General features: G+C 37.7%; 1 pseudogene; it reads right to left on the bottom strand.

The window, feature by feature from the left end:
* The window catches only part of LOC125275459, a 67,037-nt pseudogene that overhangs the window by 10,134 nt on the left and 41,611 nt on the right, over positions 1 to 15,292 (bottom strand).

Raw genomic sequence — 15,292 nt, 5'->3', positions numbered from 1 at the left:
CCGTCATTTTGATTTTCTTTAAAACATACTTTTTCAAACTACTCCTAGACTGTTGGTCCAATTTTCACCAAAATCGAATCGTATCATCTTCAGACCATGCCAGTAAAAATGTATGGATTTCGTGTTGACAGACAAAACCGTATTAGAGGCATGATGCCAAAATGACTCTTGAGGCTGTATCTCTGCAATGCTTCGACATGTTAACACCAAACTTTGCGAGTGTCATTGTCACCTCACTCTGACCATACCTCATTAATTTGGTCACAGCGCCACCTAATGGTTGAAAGTGATAAACCAGTAAATCTTTATTATTGACTGTGTTTGTGATTTTTCAGCTCTTTTGCCTAAAATGATGTTAATAGATCTTTAATTGCTCACTGTTGCAGTTGGTCTGATGCTCACAGCCATGTTGGCTGGCTTGTGGTGCCTTCTTTGTGCTTGGCCCCGTAATTGCTGCTTGCAGCTATATTTATTATTATTATTGTTATTATTATTATTTGTATTATGAAAGTTTCAAACTGAAGATTTATGCACATTTTGAAGGAATATGACTTACCAGAGACTGTCATTAGACCAGCTATGGCATTGTAGCTCATCAGTCCAGTATGAGGCTTCTGTGGCGCATTATTGTGGTCAGATTCAAATGTCGGCCAGGAAATTCCAGATCTTCCACCTGTTGCACACAGAAAATGAGCTTAGAATCAGTATGGAAAATGGATCAATTATATTAAATATATTTATTCAGTAGTGCATAGATGATTCTTTAATATGTATTGTACCATTGGGGGGTCGTGGGGCCCTGTGACTTTTGCTGAGCATAACGTAGGTCATAGTTGTAGACAGACTGTCAAAACAGTTGAAGTCGGGGCTGCTGCCCACAATCAGAGCATCCTGTAGAGATGATTTTTTAATCAATTAACAGGATAAGAATCTTCTTTTAAGGCCAATACAGACTGCACTGACAAATGGCAACCAACAGTGACAGTCACCAGATTACAGTACGTCACATCTCAGACATTCCAAGAACCTACAAATGCTGATTCAACATGTTCAATTCAAATAAGAGCCGACCAACGCAGACAGGGGTAACACATTGACCCAACAAAACCTGACAAAGTGTCTGTTTGCCATCTGTCTGTGAATGTTCTTTAGTTTTGACCAAAAAGACATTTAGTGTGTCCTCACCTGTACACTGACTATTTTGTCAGAGTATGTGTGGCTGAGTGAGGGAGGACTGTAGATTAGAGGCATGAAACCCATTCCATTATCAATCAGGCTCACATTAGAAACAAACACGTTCATGGATACCTGGAATGGGATGGAGGAGAGGAAAACATTAATGCTCACCAGACTAGTACAATGCATTTGCAAAGCTAGTAATTACTTGGCCATCACTTGGCTTTGTAGTTACTGTAGGGTATTATAGTAGGAAGTTTGCAGATCATTTATCATACTTGAACATAAATGCCAAAATCAAAGCTCCTCCAGACAGTGAAGCCCTGGATTTGAGAGCAACCAGCAAGTCCATCTTTATTCATGTAGAGTCCGTACAGACCGCCATGTGCCTCATTCTGACTCCATTGAGCTACTGAATTTGAAGATCCTTTTGACATATTGTTGGAATACATGAATAAATTAGTAATAATGTTAATCTAAACAAAAGAATAATTTAATAACATTGTAAATTGTAATCTTAAGCAAATTTAATACATTCAAAATTAATATTCTTTTCTTACTGAACATTATTAATATTGTGATGCCTAAATCCACTTGTATCAATTTATTTGTTTTTATGTATTTTGTTTTATTTTTTCTTGTGTTGTGGTTTTTTTTTTTTTTTTTGAAAATAATTATTGGCTTCTATACCTGGGCATGGTTCACCATCAATTCGGAATCCCACTCGTTCATAGCCAGCAACAATATTCCCTTGAAGAACTGCATTGGTTGCCTCACTCACCTACAACATCAGCAGTAATATATCAGTTCTTTATCTAGCACTAATCTATTCAGCCATTATAATTTTCCACCATGTAAAAGAACAGTACCATGGTACCAGCATCTAATCGCAGTACGTTTCCTTAAGGATTACCTCAATGGCTGCATTCCATTCAAAGTTGAATTCCTCTGCTCTGCCATTGTACGATCCAGGCCACAGTGTCAGGGTAACCAAGTTCCTCCGGATTACATTACTGTCACCCCAGACTCTGATTCCTTGGAGATTTGAATAGAATAGAAAGTGCTAAATCATATTACCCAACTCCATAGTGATTACTTTGTTTAATAGTATTTTCCTTTCGTGTAAACAGTGAAGCTGCCATTGAATCTGCACCTTCTCCAACAGTGTGATGGATCACATTGTCATCGATACTCAGTCCGTCTGTTCCGAAAACACCAATAGCAGGAGCAAAGCCATCGTGAAAAGCGCACATCCCTTGATGTAAGACTCACCAACCACCTAAAAATATTGTGACAGTAAGAAGTTGAAAGGAGCATGTGATAATGCATGTGATAAGCATGTGGAATAGACATCTACTGTCTCAAGACTTTCTCTCACCCCTCCCAGGTTATAAAACACCAGAGAGTAACGTGGGTCTGACAGGTCATTCCATCCCTCCTGCCCGGTGTGGTAGAACTGAACATTTCTGATCTGAGCTTGTCCTGTGAGGAAAGTTATCATCAGCTTTAGTGAGTTTTCGTTACTTCACATGCTAATCAGACCTTTGCAAATAAAGAAATATAATTTCGACATTAATAAAAAAAAAAAATCTTATTCGAATATAAACAACATAACATTAATACAAAGTTCTGGCATGAAACTCTAATGGGAAGGATAACTCAACCCGCTTGTAATCACATCATTATCTATAGGACACAGATGATTGGTTCCTGCCATATCAGTAGCCAATGAGCTCACATGCTCAATCTTCAAATACATTAGTAGAATTTGCCTTAGCAGCGCAGCGTGCTTCAGAAACCCTCCACCTTCCCCAGCTCCACCTGTATAGATCTGCTACAGGTAATTCATGTACGATATATTGTACAGCAGCAGCACGTCTTACTTGCTCACAGCAGCATGTCGTGTATGTATTGGCAGTAGCAAGTCCCGTACTTGCTCTGCAGCAGCAGCAATAATCAACAGCAGCAGCAGCAATAAAAGCAGCAGCAGCGTAGCAGATCTATTCCGCCAAGACTAAACATATCAACATTGTCATATCCATTACCATGCCAAACACTCCAAGAGTTGTCATGACAGAACTGTTTTTCTGCTTTTTCTCATCTTCCAGGTAATTAAACCATATCCATGAATAAATCATTTGTACATAAAATGTCACATTTAATTGAATGCTGCAATTTATGTAAGAATGGCATGTGATTCGTCCTAATTGTGTTTCATGAATAAAGCCCCAACGTGAGTATTTTATAAACCTCTGTAATTGATCCCTCCACTGGAGAAGCTCCCCACCAGCACTCTGGCTCCATAAGACTGTGTGTACATTTCTGGATACTCCTGACCAATGATCTTAATGTTTCTGGTCAGTAAAGCCACATTGCCTGCAAGCTGATAACTTCTTGAAGTACCTGGCACACTGTAGCTCTCCCCTATATGGACAAATGCATTTAATTAATTGTACATTTTTTAAAAGAAAAGAAAACTTATATTCAGAAAGCATGCATTAAATTAATCAAAAGTGACAGTAAAAACATTTATAATGTTACTTTATATATTTATATATGTAAAAAATATCATGGTTTCCACAGAAATTAAGCAGTGCAACTGTTTTAACACAGATAAGAAATGTTTCATGTCTTTTTAGCATCAGATCAGAATATTAGAACGAGTAACACACACTAACGTTAATAAAATATTACAAATAGATATTCATAATTATATATTTGTGTACCTATTTTTAATAGCTTATCAATAGAGCATAATGCCTATTATTGCTATAATGGCATTATCTATAATCTAGGGGACTAACCAATGTGTGTGTATGATAAAGGCTGGTCCAGAGTCAGTGTGCGGCCATAATCTGAGATTGCAGTGATGGTGCGGATTTCTGTCTGCCAAGGGTCATAGCTGGTGGTGGACAGCAGGATCTTCTCCCCAACCTGGAGGTAATCAAAGAGTGTTATGGTTCAGAGAATAACAGTTCAGAGCACAATTGCAGCTTGGAATTTGAAATGGAATCACCAAATCACACAAGGAGGTTCAATAGTTTTCAATAGTTCTCTGTTGTTGTTTTTGTGTGTGCTTATGTGTGTCTGTGTCATTTTTAAAAAAGCTTCTGACCTTCCAGTCCACAGATTCCTGTAGAAAGAGAGTGCTGTTTCCTGCCTTGGATGTGCTAGCCAGCTTAGTGTGATACACGTTGTGTGGCATACCATAAAGTTCAAGAGATCCAAAAACCCCTGGAAGAAAATTTTGGAGAAGAACATCTCTGATGCAGATATGTTTAATAAAGGGGCTTTTTGTTTTTATTCATGATGATTTACCCAGCACTTTGGACCCTTGGTTTGGTCCCGAAGGTAATAGCCAGTCTGGTGTGGAATGGCTTCCTCTCAGTATGATCTGTAGTTGACCTCTGAAGGGTTCATCAGGCCACCCAGCAATCAAACGTCCACCCTGATTGAATGAACATGTACAGATAGAATTAATGTCTTTAATACAGACAGATGTAAGTGAAATTACCACACATGAAGGGTCTGGTTCTAATTTGGTGTAATAATCCTAAAATGTCTATAGCAGTAAGATGCAATTTGAATGTAGTTATGTGCTTACTTGAATGGAGATGTATGTGGCATTCAGAACAGTGTTATTATATTGAGAAACACTGCTGGAGGAGGTGCCATTGTTTGTGTCTGGAATCTCCAGAACTCCAACTATTTTCAGCTTGTTCAGGGAGGGGACTACAACATCCACAACCATCCAAATGCCTTTGAGACAGAATGGGACATTTTTTTCATATGAAATAGCATACCATATTGATAAATAGCTTTTTCTTTCAATCTTTGTTTGTGATTTGTCATATTAGAAATGCTTACCAGCTGGAATGACCACATCAGAGCCTTCTTCTGGCACTTTGAAGTTGTTCTCTGAGCTTGACCGCCAAAATGATGTATTTGACCAGAAACTAAACCCAACATGATATGTTTTATTAGCAAATTCAATTGATAAAAAATATAATACTAATAATAATAATTTTTACAAAATTTTAATTTAGTATTATTATAATATAAGACTGATTATTGTTATTATGAAAAAAAAAAATGCTTAGCATGTGTGCTATCATACACATAGATGAAGTTTGCAGGTCTGTGGCCAGTTGTGTTGGCTGGACTGACTACAGGACCAGGTTGTGGGATAGGTTGAATACAGTTGGGATAGTAACACTGATACACTCTGAAGTCCAACCATCTGTCTACAGCTGAGCGGTCCACACTGTTCCTCCTCATCCGGCTAGTCACATGGTCTCTTCCAGACACTGTAGACACATAACTCAAAATCTTTCATTCTTTGCACAGTACTGAATAACTTTGAGCTTGATACTGTATGTTAGAGGGCTGCATTGGGATTGGGATTCTGCTGGACCCAACACAAATCTCGCGACAGGGGCAGTTTTATGAGAGGCTACTTACTGCAGAGCCATGGGTAGAGTATAACGTCAAGCACCCCCTCTCTTGGCCTACTGTGAGCATGATGGGTGGAGCTGCATTCTCTAACCACACCCTAACCCTACCCATAACTCTATCTCTCCACCCATTAAAAAGGTTAAGCTCCCTTGAGCTCCAGAGAGGTGGAGCTGGAGGTCATTTGGCACTGCAGCGAGCACCACTTGGGTTTTACCTTTGCTGCGGGTGGGAGTGAACAAAAAAATACAATTTCCCGCTGTATTTGTATAAGAAAGGAGTCAACAAATTATGTTCACCGCAGTCGAACAGTAGCATTCTCTTCCTCCATTGCAGACTACGCCAAGTGATTCATCATTTAATTCATTCATTAAGTATGTTTAATATTTTTTAGTATTATTATTTTCTTTTTGCTATAAGTTTACTAGGCTACATGAACTCCTATGATATCTGTGAAGTTATTTTAATTTCTTTTTTTCTTTTATTTAGTTTATGTTTATTTATTTTATAAGTAATTCAATTAAATATTGTTCCTTGTTAGCCTACTAGAGGTTATCTGTTATGGTGAGGTGTGTGTTTCGTTACACATATGTTTAAATATATTTTTTTAGGCTCCATTAGTTGTGATGCTTTGTTTGAACAGTTGATAGAGTTTTATAAGGCTAATACAAAGCTGGCTGAATGTGTTTGTCATTTGTGGTGCTAACATTACTTTATCTTATGGTCAAACGCAATGTTTTATCTCTGTTATTCTGAATGTTTAACATATCCCTAATGTTTGTGTAATTTTTTCACAATATCTTCAAGCTGTGACAGAATGTTTGCGAGTGCGGGCAGGAGTGGATACAAACATTATGGGTACAGGTGAGAGTGGAACACACTTGCGGGAGATATACAAAGATAGCATTGATGTCTTTGGTGAAGAGATGAGTAGTTTTACCCATGTAATAGAGGCTTCTGGAAGGCTGGTTGAAGTACCAGTCCCCATTTACATTTGCAGTGGAGTTCAGGGGCTGAGAAGAACCATTCCTGTCATCTATAATGCGGAAGCGGTCAGGTGTCTGAGTCAGGTTGTGATTCATGATTATATAATTTTCTGGCTGTCATTGATAAAGAGAGGGAAAAAATGACTTGCTAAATAACAACCTTAATTGGATGGAACTTAATTAAAAACATAGTTTTTAACATGTTTCTCTGAAACAATATTTATTGTGAAAAATGGTTTATAAAAATCTGAAGTGAATGAACTTTAATTAATAGTGAGAAGAAATGTAAATTATATAAATATTATAAAAATAATTTGTTAAAAACAAGTTAATACACATATTTTTCTCATATACCATAAATGAGTATTTATACATGAAAATATAGCATCCTTTATATAATAATTAGGGCTCCTGGACAGCAAATAGTTTAACCCCTTGATGTAAGTCGAAAATGTATGTAAGTTTTTTTTTTTGTCCCTTATGGAGTTTCTATGACAAGAGCTGCTCACAGATTATACAAGAAAACTGTCCTTTTGTGTTCCACAGATACTATATATAACAACAAATGATTTGCAACAACATAAGGGTGAACAAATGGTAACAAAATTTTCAACTTTTCGTTTGAATGTACATTGGATTATTTAGTAATGTGTAATGTGCATACTTTACCTGAAAACCGTACACCATTCCATTGTATGAGATGTTGGTGATTTGGGAAGAACCATCAAAGTACCAGTTATAGGTTTGGCCTGTGGGCAGCATTGCCATCCAGCCATATGTGTGGGTCACAAGTTTATCAAGGAAAGGAAGTACACATGTTCCTAAAGAGAGGTGAGACATTGAGAGTTACTGTGGCAACAAAGACAACCAATTCCTAACATTCTAAGGAGCTGTTCACACAGAACGCATTTCTGCATTCCACTGCACTGCTTTTCTATTGATTTTTATGTGAACATACACTAGAATAGAAGTGTTTGACCATTGTGCTTGCATCTTTTGTAGCGTGTCCCACATGACATGACGTTCTAAAAGTGCAGCACTCAAGCACAAATGGGACTAATGTGTCTTTTCTATTTTTTCATTTCATTTTCATATTTAATGAAAAAAGCGTTCTTTGTGAATTGCCCCTAAGATTTTTCATAAACTAACATTCCCAGAACATTCTGAAAACCAAAAAAGTACATTCAGAAATAATTGTATGTCTAACATATGCATACACATTTTTACACATATTATCCTGCCCTACCATATGAGTTGGTCAGAATCACATTTTTAGCTTGAAGTGAATACGGTGAGGGATTGATGACGACCATGCGGTGGAAGTTAATGGTGTTGTCACACACTGCAGCAGGGAAGCCAACACTCCATTCTGTTCCCGGAAAGCAGCGTCTTGGGTCGAGCAGGTTATTCCTTGGTACCACCTTGTAGCTAACATTGCCTTTTCAAAAATGTTAAATATTTATATTCATTATTTACATTTTTTTATTTTAATGTTTTGTCAATGTAAAATTTGAATTTTACCATGCCAATAAAGCTACGTATACATTAAGATCACAGATACATTTTTTCTCAAGTTATCATTCATCTGAATATTCTAATTTTTATACCTGTCAGGGACCCATCAGTATCTACTAGCGCCACCTCATGCTCCCATCTGAACCAGGCCTTGTTGGGCGACTGATAGTACTGGATCCCACTGAACCTCGCGCTCCAGCCTCCACAGCGGAAGGTACAGGTTCCAACTATTTCTGCCACCCCGACTGCAGCACATGATGGACGGTTGAAGTTCACAAACTTGGTGTTGATGACGCTCATACCATCATCCAGGGGCAGGATAACACCACGAGCTGTGCAGTAGTCGCTCCCCAGCCCCAGCTCATCCACGTGACCCACCATGGTGCTGTTGACCACAGCCGCCCCTCCATCCAGTCCCCATCCGCTGACATACGACTGGATGATCCTCTTGGCCTCCACTCCTGCCTTCTCATTATTGACCATTAGGAACTCGCTGAACTGAACTGCTCCTACATTTACCCACTCTGCACCTTTCTCGTTGTTCCAGGAAGTGAAGCGGCGGAAGACTGCTGGCACTGGTGTTGAGTAGCCGCAGCTGCCATAAAGCATGGGGAAAAACTCTTGGAAGATCCACAAGCCAAACCAGCCCTGCGAATGCACCGTATTGTTGAAGAACTGTCCCAGAGGTACTCTCTTTTGACAGATGTTGGCGTCATATGAAGGGCCGTCGGGATGATCGTGCATGCGGTACCAGAAGCCGAAGTGCGTCCCACCAGCTGCAGCATTGTGCCTAATGGTGTTATTAGGGTTGGTGACCCAGAATGCAGCTGGAGTCACATCATCATTTAGCAAACTGGTGCTCTGTTTTACAAATATCGCCAGGTTGTACTGCAGGATGTTGCCAGTCTCAATGCCATCTTCAATAAAAAAGGCTCCACCCATGATATTGTAGATGACGTTACGCTCCACCAGCAGGTTGTGGGTGTTGTGGATGGTGACGGCACGGTTATAGGACTGGTGGATGCCACATCCACGCACATATGACTTAAACTTAACATCACCCATTAGATGCCAGTGGATTGGGTAGCGTCCCAGACGGAACGCTTGTCCAACATTGAAGAGCTGAAGGAGGACAAATGTAATGCATGATTACATTTCAAGTAAAATATGGTTTTAAAGGTCTCCAAGAGTTTTGAAACAAAATTAATGTTTACCTCAACATATTCAATTCTGCCAATTGCCAGATTTTGGTTTGGTTGTGGTGCGTGGAACATGATGCAGCCACCAAACTGGTCACTTCCTACTTCTTCTCCAAACCTACCCTGGAAACATGTCTGGGTGGCAAATTCCCCTGTAAGCAAAAGCATTCATACAATTTGATAAAATTGCCAATCCCATGTATTTCAGCTGTCTGTCTTTCCATCCACAGCTGAGAAAATAACATCCAAACCTGTGTTGAATCCATCAGGGCAAGCTGGAATCTGATCGTTCCACTCCATGTTGTTGGATCCACGGACAACAATGTTTCTGGTAAGAAGGCCGACTTCTGCTCTCGCTTCAAAAACTGTCCCATCAGGCAGTGTAACAGACACACCCAGATGAGTATATTTCAGTGGTTCGGTCAGAGTGAGGGTCCTACCATCAGCTGAAACTGAGGCAATTCTCATCAACTCATTCTCACGCTGACTGTGTCTGTAAATTCAGTCAAAACATATATGTGGTTATTAGCATTATAGCGTTATTTTAGCATCATGATTAGCATATTTTTATAGCATTTAGCATATTCAGTTTGAGGAAGAATTTAAACAGTAAGTTTATCATTTAATTTTTTACCTCTAAACAAATCGAATGATATCACTTAAGGCAAAAATGTATTTTTTTTCCCCCAAAAAAGTCAAAATAATTATTTTGGGACCATTTCATGGAGAACAACTGCAACAATTTTTTCTCGGCCCTTGTTTCTTCACTGATGTAGTTCGGTTTTCTGTAGCAAGTCAGTGGCTTCAATTAAAACAACCTGAAACCAAGTTTCACTGTAGGTTTGGGTGGTGCATCAATACCTATGCCCCGTGGAAGCAATGACAATTTCGTCGCCAGTCTTCCAGGTGACGGCATCCATCAGTGTCAGCGTGTTGGAGCCGTTTTGTGCAGTCTGAGAAAGGCGAGTCCAAGGCATTGGGACAGGGATTCCTGGAGAAACAGGATTGTAGTTAAGCCCTGAACAAAACCACTCACTGCAGGGAACTGATTACGCACTATGGTGTCTGTATCAGGGAAATTTAGCATTTCTGTGAAATGGGGCTTTCTGACTTAAATTAGCCTTCTGCAAATTTTATTTGAATTATATTTGAATTATATTTACTTAAATTTCTAGAGATTGTGTTTTTTAACTTAGTGACCTTTTAGATACAAATGTTCCTGTACCTCTGAGGTCTCTGTTACTTCAGTCAAGTTACAAACAAAAAAGTAATAATAATAATAATAATAATAATAATTTATAGTTTCAGGCACAACAAAAACTTTGGGGGTCAGTAAGAATTTTTTAGTGTTTTAATTTAAGGCTCTTAAATCTTATTTAAACTTCAAACTTCACAAAACATAAATATATTCTTTTCTTTAGACATAAAAATGTGAAACGGCTCTCTGTGAATAAATTCCTGAAAAGTGCACACCGAATGCCACTTCAGACAGTGACGGTGCAGTTCTCTTTTGCACTTGAATGAGTTAAAAATTTGTTTAATAAACATAAAGGTTTGTGAATTAAATATGATGGGAGAAAATATGATGTGTGTCAGATCCACGTCATGTGCGGCAGGTCTTTAATGACAGACAGGAGCACGTTTATTAGGCTGCTGTCACTTTATGCTAATCAAAAAACAAAGACAAAAAGACAAAGAGAAATGACTCACTGCTCTTGACTGAATAATGTTTTTTAACTTTATTACTTTTAACTTTTAACTAAGGATTAATCTATATTCAATTTATAATTTATGCAGTGAAGACTGTGCAGTGTTTGATTATTCAATTTCTGTTGTGGGGGAAATTTTGAGTTTCTGTATAATTTCCATATGATTTACTTATGGTTAAATGATTTTGTTTTTCTTAGAAGTGCTTAAGTATGCATTCTTTGGGTGACAGGGGGAAAAAACATTGAAGTGGTAAATATGTTCCTAATATGGTAAAAGAACAGAGGCTTCAGCCTTGGAGGTTAGAGATATAAAGTGAGGGGAAGCTTTCGTTCTTTGTCTTACACTCTGCAGCTACTTGTGTTTCTGTTGACTGTTTGTCCTTTCTTGCAAGAAATAAAGCCTTTTAAAGACAATTGGATGAGTTTGTCTCTTATGCAGTAAGAGTCCTGGTGATTTTTTGCCACAACACTGTATATTTACATGTTAGACCTACCTATAAATTTTAAGCACTGTCAGTGATACAGGCCTTCATTCATAGTGCTTAGTAAAAAAAGATGCCATATACTGTCTTTATGTTGTTTCTGTATTATTTTGAAGATCCAATGTTAAAGTTTTACAATATAAAAATATATTAAAAACTTTAATGTTAGGTGCAATTAATCATGATTAATTACAGAAAAATGTGTGATTAATTAGTTAATTTTTTAAATCAATTGTCAGTACTAATATACAGAGAGAGAGGGATAGAAAATCATTTTCAGCATCATTACTCCAGTCTTCGGTGTCACATGATTCTTCAGAAATAATTTTTATATGCTGATTTTATGTTGCTCGGGACACATTTCTTAGTTCAAAGACGTTCAAAGAAGTTCAAAACAACAGCCTTTATTTGAGATGCAAATCTTTTGTAACATTATAAATGTCTTTACTGTCCCTTTTGAAACTTTAATGCATCCTTGCTGAATACTGTATTAATTAATTTTTTTTTTTTAAATCTTACTGACCTCAAACTTTTGAACAATAATGTACAATAAAATATATATAGTATTTATTTTTAGAAACAAATATTATAATAAATAGTTGTATACAGGGCTTGACATTAACTTTTTTGCTCACCAGCCATTGTTGCTCACCAGCCACTGCTAATGGTTTTCCATAGTTACTAGCCACTCAGCATTTTTACTGGCCACAATTTTGATATCGATACCATGGGGGGAAACTGCCATATAGATATTTTTAGTATTATCTCATAATTTGGCAGAAGGTATATTAGGCTGCTGTCACTTTAAGACCTGATGCACGGATCCATTATACTGTTACACATGCGTTTTCTTTCTCAACTCTTTACGTTTACTTAAAACACAGCTGACTGTGTTTACGTGAATACTTGCCAAGACCATTTTGACATTATTTTGTGTGTATTTGATTGTTTAAGCACAATAAGCAGCGAAAAAGAACTCAATTTAGTACTGAGATGTGTCTTTATGTGCCCGCACTGTGGGAATGAGTAAAATGATGTGCAATTCGCACTCTCTCACACTGAAATTCAAGCCCTGTAACACCAACAATATTCATCCGGAGCAAATAATCAAGCGAGTGAGGGGAGGCAGGTTAGTGTGTCAACTCGCTGTCAAGCACAGCTGGTATTGTTTATCTATTCTGTGTAAAATTAGATATTTCAGTATTGATATGCATAAAAAAAAAAATCAGTATCTTTTGACAACAGTACATTGACTACAAGACTACAATCGAAAAATGTGTTTTACATTTGAATTCAACCCACCAAAGAGGATGGTAGGAGTGACTGCGTTACACGCCACTACTGAAATACACCTGCATTTGGTGGGTGTTAATGTCAAGCCCTGGTTGTATACATTTTATTTATATGGAACTCAGAAAAAAAAAATTATTTGAACTTAATAGTGTTGTTTATTTGAATACCATGCAGGTCCAACACCCCTTCTCTGACAGCCAGGGTTTTGGTGCCATAGACAGGAAGTTCTGTAGAACGCAGGTGTCCATGCAGTGTGATGATGGCCTTGTGCTGGAAGGGTGCCTGCTCTGTTCCGATCTGCAGCGCTCCACCATCTGTAATCAAATATTCTCTGCCTGCAGCTCAATATCTGCCTCATCAAAAATCAGTCGCCCGCCTTAACAGAAAAGAGACATTCACAGAATTGTGAGTGTAAGTGTACCAAGGCTTTGTTTAATAAATACAGTATTAGTTTAAATGAGCATACCCTGGATAAGGAGCATCTTAAGGACTGGGGTGCTGGTGTCCAGAGGATGGTCTGGCCAGGAGTGATTACAGCAAACGTGCCCTCCTCAGGAGGGGAGAGACCACCCCATGTATATGGAGATGACCATACGTCAATGTAGAAGAAGGTAGCATTATTCTGAGAGAGAAGAGACATTCCTGGCAATGAGTGTAAATGTAAATATTCACAATAAATATTTTATAACTTTATTATATATATATAATGAGAATAAATAAGTATTTAGTTTATCACTGTGTTTGTCACATGTGATGTTACCATTCTGGCAATTCCTCTGTTCCCAAGCTGGACTCGCACTTGAGTTTCTTGGGATCTGGGCTGAGAGTTGGTCACACAGATGATTTGCGACTCATTGGCTGACTGGACATCGCAGACAGACCCTGCGATTGTGACAGTGACTTCACTAACATTTGAGCTACAGATGAGATGGGGAAGAAAGAAGCCAGTGAAATTGAGAATTTAAAAAAAAAAAAAAATCTTCATTAGGCTTTAGTAGATGTGAGATATAGTGTACAAATTGTATGCCCTACTTTTACAGTACTTATGGTACTTGGTCAACATTGAAAGTGAATGTTTGTGAATAGCTGCTCTCATATTATGCTTAACGTCTCTTGTGTTACAGGTTTAGAATGACATTAAGGTGAATAAATGAGAAGATAATTTTCATTAGTGGGTAAATTATTGGTTTAAAAAAAATTTTAAAATGTAGATAACAAAAAAATAGACTTGATCAGGGTTATTATCATTAACTAAAACTATTTTTAAACATTTTTCAAGCACATCAAGCAAGCATGCTTGAGCTTTCATTTATCAAATTTTATTTTTGGGTAACTAACCTTTTAAACTAAATAAAAATTTGAAATGTTGCTTTGACAACTAACTAAAATAAGTTTAAGTTGAGGCATTATAATTACTAACTGGAAATATATAAAAACTAAAACTGAAATAAAAATAAACCTAAATATTACTATTAAAATATAAAAAGCTATTTTAAATTAAAATTAAATAAATTATAATAAATTAAAAATATAAAAATAAAAGCTAATTAAAAATATTAACAAAAATACAATAATACTAATACTGATATTGGCTGTACAATACATATAAATGTTATATTTAGTAAGATTACTTTAACTGTGAACAATGAACACTGTATCTAAGCCTGATTGAAGGACAATCAGCAACAGTGTAATTCTGGTCTGTTATGCACCTGAAACCTGAGCCGGTAATCGTGAGTCTGGTGCCTCCAGCGGTTCCTCCTCTGCGTGGTGTAACGTTGGTGATAATAGGGGTCAGAGAGGATCTGTAAGTATAGCTGTTCGTGAGGTTGACGGCGTCACCTCCATTCATCACTATGACTGTGCAGGCCCGCTCTGCTTCACTTCCTGTAAGAGACGACAGCAGTCAGCAAGCAGAATGACAGTCTTTATTTCAGCTCTATTCATCTGTGACCTGTTTCTGAGCTGTCACATTTGTCATTGTCTCTCAGTGACAGACTTCTGTCAGTTAAAGCATTCCTGGCGTGTTTTGCTTTTGCGAAAAAAAAAAAAAAATGTACTGGGAGTTCAGACATAGAAATATTTACTTTGATGGATTAAACTTTGTTATGTAACTGAACATTTCTAGACACATACAGTACGTAATGCTTTTAAACTGATACATGCCATTGTTGGGTGGGACCTCGCAGTTCAGCTGGGTAGATGTGGAGTTCTGCAGGTGCACTTTACAATCTATGTTACAGATAAGGACTCTGGTGATGTTTGGGTCAAATCCAGAGCCTTGAATGGCAACAACAGCTCCTCCGGCGTAGCTTCCTACAGCAAGACAGAGCAAATAAGGTATCCTGTAGTGTCTTGTTATTCTGTAATCTTGTGTGAATATGACAGCAAGTATGGAAAGGCAATGTATGACAGTGGTTCCCATCTAGATTTGCTTCAGGACCCAGAATTTTCATTGGACATAACAAAAGTGTCCCTAA

The sequence above is a fragment of the Megalobrama amblycephala genome, linkage group LG9 (assembly GCF_018812025.1).
Source record: "Megalobrama amblycephala isolate DHTTF-2021 linkage group LG9, ASM1881202v1, whole genome shotgun sequence".
NCBI classification, from domain to species: Eukaryota; Metazoa; Chordata; class Actinopteri; order Cypriniformes; family Xenocyprididae; genus Megalobrama; species Megalobrama amblycephala.
The sequence above is the reverse complement of the archived record's forward strand: the minus strand, read 5'-3'. Positions and strand labels throughout refer to the sequence as shown.